The sequence below is a fragment of the Anser brachyrhynchus genome (genome assembly GCF_964034855.1).
Source record: "Anser brachyrhynchus genome assembly, chromosome: 8".
In the NCBI taxonomy this organism is placed as follows: Eukaryota; Metazoa; Chordata; class Aves; order Anseriformes; family Anatidae; genus Anser; species Anser brachyrhynchus.
In genome coordinates, this window is record NC_137702.1 from 24,943,506 (window position 1) to 24,952,042 (window position 8,537).

Consider the following 8,537-nt stretch of genomic DNA (forward strand, 5'->3'; position numbering starts at 1 on the left):
TGAGGATAGTGAGGCCTTTTCTGTTTTGCTGCTTGTTTTTTGTGCTTCCAGTTTGTTTCCATATTTATCATTGAATTAATCCTCAGCAGAGGCAGAAATATTGGTGTATGACTGGATCAGAAAGAATAAAGGTTGCTTGAGGTCCAACTGAAAAAAGTTTATGTATATTTGTTTTAAATTCCCACTAAGGTCGGTGGCATCATATAGTACATTTGATGAATAAAAGTGCTTGCACTCACTAAAAACATTAATATTTAAACCGTGATCAATCTCAAAAAAAAAAAAAAAAAAGAGTGACCTGCTGACAAACAAAAATTTTTAACTTTCTTTTGTAATAACTTACCAACTTTGGCTTAATTGTTTGCCTTACATTTTCAGAAATTTCTTTAGGAGTTCTTTAATATTTTCAGTGTCGTCTTTTCAGATTTTTTTTTTTTTTTACTTATTCTAGACCACGATTAATTTTTTATTTTTTTTTTCAGCTCAAATTAAAATACTACATAAACAGATTTTGTGGCTTGTTCTATGTCCTTATCTAACACTTGTGCTTGTTTTGTGCTGCGTACACTTAAAACTTCTGCTTAGGTGTCTTCCCTAGATTTTACAACATTATCTATAAGGGGGTGTGTAAACACAGGCCAATGCTCTAATACAAAACATGAAGAAGATGAAAGTGAACAAAATCATACCACAAAGTATTTCATTGGATAGTCTGAAGAAGAATAGAAGTTTTCAAAGGCACGGATGATGAGAACCTTTAGAGATTCTTTACCAGTTACTGTAGGTTAGATGGAGTATGATTTTGTGGAAAAATTTGCACTGATCTGTTGCAGGGTTCTGATGTCTTTGTAATGCTGATTTCCAAAACACAGGAAAGAGAATGATATCAGGATGTTTTAAAAGGGCTAGAGAGACCATTTTTCTTGTAGTCAGGCACAATACTCACTGTTGCAGAAAGATATTCTGTATTTTTCAGCAAGATTTCTACTTATGAACCTGCGTTACATAAGAAATGATGAAATGTAGGAGGTATTTCTCTTCTGTCCTGCTTGGCTTTTCCTTGAGTCTAAGTCATGTTTATTGTATTTTCACCCTGTGTCTTGAGAACTGAGGCATAAAGTCAGCTGACTATACTATCCTTCAAAATCCTGTGAAAGGAGATGTAAAATAAATGCAGGTGTCATTTGCACATCAAGAGATATTAGAGATGGAAAGATGGCATGCTTTGTACAGTGGAGAATGCCATGGAAATAATCAGTTTGTCTGATAAAGTATATAAACAAGAGAGGAAATTAAACACAAAGCTATTCAACATGATGGACCTTATCAAAATCTCAGGTTGACATTTGGCAAGATATTTTGGGAGATATTTGGCAAAATAAACTAGTAAACAAGCAGCACAGAAGTCTAAGGGCTATTGAGGATGTATCAGTTTATTTGTAGGGGGTGGGTGGGTGGGGTGGCAAGAGGATGAGAAGAATCTCTGACAAACCAACAACATACAATAATATATGTTGCCTTGAACCTTTTTATTCTGTTCTGCTGTAGTATTAGGTTGAGTGAGCTTTGCTGTTATTAGCATATGCTAGTTCTTTCATTAACTGACCTTGTTAAATGCCTTGAGACATCCTGTATCGCTTAATGAAGTCAAACATGGCAAACCCCTCTTATAGCTGTATAAAGCAAGTGTAGTTAAGAAAAATATTTGCATACTGTAATTGTTTGAGGACATTGGAACAAAGAGCATTTGGAAGAACAGACCCTACTGGTAATTGGTCCTGAGATCTGAATTGCAGCTCTGAGTCTGAAGCAGTGCATAGCCTTATGAGAAGTAAAGAAAAATAGCATAGTCTTATGAGAAGTAAGGAAAAATAGAAATATGATTGGTTTTATAGTCTTCTGTATATATAACATTCAACTTTGTTTAATACTAATATTTTTAAGCTGCCATTTGTGGATTTAGTTGACTGAGTTCTATGAATATTAGTGAGTCATGCACCTAAATCTACTTAAAATATATAAGCTTTTATTTACTATTCATCTATTTAGAATAAAGTCCAGAAAGAACATCAGGATCACATCCAGATTGGGTCAGTTCAGCATTCAGTTCTTCCAGTATAGATGGAATAAATTTCCCGCGGTTTACCTAGGAACAAGTTAATTGACATACTTGCATTCTTAACACGTGGTGCATGCATAATATCAGCAGAATAGAAGCAGAACACATGCACACATAGCTTACTGACCATGTGCTTTCTGTAGATGAACTCTAAACAGCTTTTTCTTTTCATTTTATGCATTAAAAATGATTTGGAATGGCAGAATACCAGCACATAGAACTAGAAGTCCCCAGAGTATACAGGAAACTATTTTGAGACTATCTAGCTAATCTTACGTATATAGTGTTTTTTGCCATATGATTTTCTATATAAAGAATTTTGAGGAGCTGGTATGGCATAGGTGGTACTTACATAAGAGAAATTCTGTAACAGAACTACTAGTGATTCAGAGAGGGAACAGGAAATGTGTACGAGAAAAATGCAAAACATTATCACTCTACTAGAAGATCTGTTTTCATAGCAATTGTTTAACATGAGGAGACATCCTTAGAAAGATAGATCTATACGTCAGTTCTAATATTTCTTCCTTACAGTCACATTTATAATAGAAAAAATAAATGCAGTAACACATTAGCGGGCCACAAAATAAAACATAATGAAAAAGCAAGTTAGAAAAATGGACTCTTTTATCACAAATGATCAGATTTTCTCCAATTTTTCAGTCTGGTTCAGTTGTAAGAGTTAGGTTTTGCCTCCAGAAATAGACTTCTGAATAATTAGAGTCAATCCTCAATTCTCTCTCAAGGCTCTTGGTTAGCTCGCTTGGGTGAATTCACCCCAATGAAAAGAGAACAATAATTATTTCCTCATAAAATCTTTCTTTAAAGGTCACTGATGACTTAGAAGTTGAACACGGACCCTGCTGGCCTTCTATACAGGTACACTCCTCCCAAAGAGCAGTGATTAAATGCTCTCAAATGAGAGGGCTGGGAGCTACATCAGACCCAACTTTGGTTAAAAAAAAACAATTTGATGTAAGAAAATCATTGATCTAGGATTACAGCTTTCCTAAGGTGGCATTCTGCACAAGCTTAGTTTATATATCTAAATCTGTACTTGAAAAGGAATGGCTCATTTTGAGAAAACTGTGAAGAAACAGAATTGCTGGGTTGGTGATATGAAAAAGATAAGGTATGGAGAACTCTTTACATTGTTAATCTTTAAAGATTTTACTTGGGACAAGTTCTTATTGCTGTTGAGAAAACGACACCCAGTAGAGTTGTTGCTAAACATTATTTCTATATGTTATCTTTCTCTGACTTCTTGCCCTTGCAGAAAGTTGTGTCAGATAAGAATAATCTTGTGGCAAACTTAATGTTTAGCCTATAATTGTTATTGTACAAAATTTGACATAAAAGTTGGTGTAGAAGAGCCTACCTAGTTCTGTTGAACTTTTTAGAGAATTTATATTAGAAGCTACATTTCCAGAAACAAAGATAATCTTTGCATATCAATTTTACGGCCTTACAGCTGCTCTACAGCAGTGCCTTGCAGTTTGAAGTGAATCTCATTCTTCACATTTCATTTGGTAAATGTGAATAAGCATATGTTTCTCATTCTGTGATTGAATTGTTGAACATTTCTTAAGTAATTTCTATGTCAGGTCACCTCTTAATTCAACTGTCACTGCCAACTACCCACTGACAAAGTGGCTTGCTTCCATTTGCAATATTTTTTGCTATGTAGTTTTGCCTTGTTCCTTTATGTTGGCTGCTTATCTGCTATGACTAAATCTTGTTTCATTCCTTGGCAATCTCTGGTTATCTTCCATGGTCTCCATTCTTCAACAAAGTTTCTAACAGTAGTGAATAGAATGAAGTCATCTTAGGTCATGTTCTTTCCTTTTTGTTTATCACTATTTTTACATTTGCCCTCTGATCTTGCATTGATCATTTTTATAGGATCTATTTTTGTTTGGTTTGTTGGTATTGTTTAAAAAAATGAATACCTTTTCTTGTGTTGTTTTCTCGTTTTTAATATCCTTTTGTAATTTACTGTTGTATTTTCTAAGGCAGAGAATTTTGAATGAAATCAAACTTGAACTAGTTATTGCAATGTTAGTCTTCTGTCTTTCACAAGGTTACTGTTATTTTGGGGGTTTATATTTTTGTTCTCACTTCTTTGTTTACCTGCCTTTCCTGCCAATATCAACCTGTCTACATGGTAAAGATACTTTTGACTCAGAGCTACGTTCAGATCCTGCCCTTTTGTACAGTGTTTCACAGTGCAATCTTTCTTTTTTCCTATACTGTGAAATATTTCTGTGTAAGCCGTTTTCTTTCTTTTAAACCTGTAACCATCTCTGTCGGATAATTGGGTTTGCTATTCTGCAATCAATGAAAGTAAATTCAAGTCAGAATTTTCATCCACTCTCATACGTCAGCACAGTCCTGCAGATCCTTCCTCTTGCCTCCATGTATAATGCACTTAATGAACTCAGTCATAAAGTCATTGTCTTGCTGACCTCAACTGTGTAGCATAGTGCTTGTTATCTAAAAAGGCCTTCTTAGTCTTGAAGGTGCTCTAAAGCAAAACTTAAAGTAAACCTGTTCTTACGTCTAATGTTCTCTTGACATTATTTATTGCTAGCCTTTTTTTTCTGGAAGTTTTATAGCAAACATGCTTCAATATGCCAAAAGTCATTTCTGGCCAGTATGGTGGAGCGCTGGTAAATATTTGTCCACTTTACAGCTTTGCTACTGCCATACATGACACCATTTTCTGGTGCAGAGATGAAGCTTCTGATGTATTCACATGACCCCAACCAAGTTAGAGGTTATTAGCTGAGGCACGTTAACCCTACCCCATATGTCTATTCCTTGCTCAGTGCCAATACAAAAGAAATTGGATTTACTTAAATCATCAAGAACAAGACATGGTAATGATCACAAGAACTTTCAGCAGCAGCAGAGAATTAATCTTTCATCAACTTTGAAGTTAACCCTGCTTTAACAAGAGGCTGCACAGGATGATCTCCACATGCCTCTTCTAATCTAAATTCTTCTATCATTCTATCTAATGCTTTGAGTATTTTTCATTTAGAAATTCAGAAGATACAACCACCAAAGAGAACAAAAATGACTTTTAATTGTAGAATGGATTAGATACAGTTTCCATGCTTAAATTTATTCATTTAAATTAGATTTTTTCATCTATTCATTAGTCATTTTTCCTATGACATTCTTCAAAGAAGAATGCTTGCTTTTTAACAGGTATTAAACCTGTAAAGAAATATGGACTACATATAAACTTAACTACCTGCTTGAAGGTTTTGTTTATGTAGCTTATAAAATAATATTTTTTTCCTGCAAATTATTCTTATCTGATGCCCTCAATATATATAATTTCAGAAATAATTTCAGAAATAATCCCTATAGGCTAGTGCTTGTCATTATTTTTGACATAAGTTTAAAGGCTGTTAAGGGTAAAAGCCCATAAAAGGCTGTTGTGGTTTAACCCGGCTGGCAGCTAAACACCACACAGCCGTTCGCTCACCCTCCCTCCTCCCTCTCTGGGATGGGGGGAGAGAAACGGGAAAGTGAAGCCAGTGAGTTGAGATAAAGACAGTTTATTAAGACAGGAATATAATAATAACAATAATAATAATAATAGTGATAATGATAATAGTATTAATAATAATAATGTGTAAAAAACAAGTGATGCACAATGCAATTGCCCACCACCCGCTGACTGATGCCCAGCCTATCCCCGAGCAGCCGGCCCCCCACCCCGGCCAGCCACCCCTATATATTGTTTAGCATGACGCCAGATGGTATGGAATACCCCTTTGGCCAGTTTGGGTCAGCTGTCCTGGGTCTGTCCCCTCCCAGCTCCTGCTGCACCCCCAGCCTGCTCGCTGGCAGGACAGAGCGAGAAGCCGAAAAGTCCTTGGCCTGGTGTAAGCACTGCTCTGCAACAATTAAAACATCAGCATGTTATCAGCGCTCTTCTCATCCTAATCCAAAACATAGCACCCTACCAGCTACTATGAGGAAAAATTAACTCTGTTCTAACTGGAACCAGGACAGTTTGTCTCTCACTGGGCATGTCCTGTTCAAGTGTCATGAGGAAAGAAAAAAATCTGGCATCTGCCAGACTGTTTCTATTAAGACAAAGTGATCAATTTTGTTATGATGCTTCAACCTTAGGAGAATTTATTCAGGTGGCTTGAATTATATCTTGATTGAGATACACTGATATGATTTGGATTTTGAACTGAATTCCATTCATGGTAAATAAAATAATTCCTGTTAGGCCACTGTAATGGCAGATACTATTTTGACAAGCTTAGCATTAGTGACAAAAAAGCTGTAGAAAGATCCATATAAATTGCAGTTTCAGGGGGGCACTACATTACTGACTGGCAACTGGCATTTAGGATTTTTCCCTAGAATATTATTTTAAAGAATGATGCTCTAAACTGGAATGAGAAGTATTGAATTAGGATTAGCTGAAATCCTTTCATCTAACAGTGATTACTCTGTCACTCAGGTGGACATTGCCTTATCTAAGATTCTATGCTTAGGTAAGGTAGGCAAGAATTTTGCTGGTAATAAACGGTGTCTGTACAATATGGGGAGAACAAGGGAGAATTATTTCCCATCATCCAGATTGTTGCATCACTGTCAAGTGTTAAATTCTGAGCAATGCCATTCTGTTACTGGCTGTCAGCTGTGCTGATAGCTGCTCTTGGTGCTCCCAAATCCAGGCAGTTTTTCCACCTGCCTAAAAGTCCATACTTTTCTCATTCGGTACAAGAATGCTGTGAGGCACTACATTAATGTATGGTGGGGGAAAGGAGGAGTTTGTTTTCAGTAATACAATCTTATTACTGATATGTTTTTGACATTTGTTTATTTCAATTACAATTATTATTTTCCAAGTTAAATATTGTACTGAAATGAGGAGTTAAAAAGCAGGTGCGTTGACTTCTATCCACTTTAGAAAAGAAAGTTTCAATAAAATTACCTCTTATCTGTTTAAATAATAAGTTTTCCATTATTTATGAAATGATACATAAATTACCCTTAAAATCCTACCATAATCTTACCCTTATAATGCAATCATACAAACATAAAATGACTAAAATCTGTAAAAATTTTCAAAATAAATTTTACATTAGGTATGTATAAATGTAAGTTCAGTCATTTCTGCAGGAAGAGATATATTTCTAAAATCACAATATGTATTGCAATTTACATAATTAAACAAGAGATTAAAATATTTTTAAAAAGTCTTACTACTTTAATTTTTCCTTGCTTTTGCAGTCACTGAAGGAGGAAACTAATGTTGTATAAGAGCAAAGCACTTTAATAGGATGATGATGTTCTTATTTTTTAAGATATGATGCGACTGAGATGAAATTGCAATAAATTCTTTTTTTTTTTTTCTTCCCCCCCCCGTGTGAGGGGCTAACAATATAGGTAACAAAAAAATACCTAGTTTGATAAAATCTCTGTTGCAGACTGAGCAAATTGTCTGTTCAGTGGTACCATGTCTTCCGTTAGAATAGTATAGTATTATAGCTGGAGATGGAGAGTTAGAAAAAAAACATCTCTAGAATAAATCACTCAGAATAATTCTCATAAATATGGATATTATTTAAAATGAGAAGCCAAGGTGATGTTTGTTGCTTCTACTTTTAAATCCTCTCATGTTTGTTGTAAGGATTCTGTGTTTTCATCTGTAGTCTTAGCAGCATTTAAGTCGTGAGATTTTTAAAGGGTAAAAAGAATGTTACGCTTTTGTCTAGTAGTAACCTGGAAATCCTGTTCTGTAAATTCAGTTGTTTAATTTGTTTCATATAAAGGGTTTAGCTGAAATGCCACCTTTTCTGTCCCCTTTGTAAGCCAGCACCCAGGGTTTAATATGGGAGGCTGAAAACCTTGTAAAGCTTGTGCTGTATAATATTTCCTGTCTAAATTTTTCTCAGTATATAAAACCTGAGCATGAAAAATATTCTCCAACAACATACGTGATCAAATTTGTACCAGTCAGGAAAGAGCCATAAGTTGTACATGAATGAAATCTCCACTTTAGGTCTTCTGCAGTTAATCCCATTATGCGCATAACGAATACCTAAATCAGGAGAAACCTGTAATGTTCAATAGATTCTGTTATAGCATTAATGTTCAATAGATTCTGTTACAGCATCAATCCATATGCTGCTTTTGTCATATGCAAAAGATATGTATTTGAATTCAGAGTCTCATGCTGGGAGAAAAATAAATTTCAGTATGAGCTGGAAAACTTTAGGATAGTGGCGTTTAGTGTTTAGGACTCTGGTGTGCATTACCAAGGACAAACAGTTGACTTTAGGAGAGAAAAGAGAGGGAAATGGATTCAAAAGTTTCCACAACCCTAAAAAACTGAAAAGGAAGGTAAAAATAAGCATACTTCTTTTCTCAGGCACTGTAT

At 35.1% G+C, this 8,537-nt stretch overlaps 1 protein-coding gene across 1 annotated transcript in view; it reads left to right on the forward strand.

Annotated features, from left to right (window-relative positions):
• Positions 1-8,537, forward strand: part of LOC308198916 (uncharacterized protein) — an 802,411-nt gene that overhangs the window by 128,061 nt on the left and 665,813 nt on the right. The window lies entirely within an intron of this gene.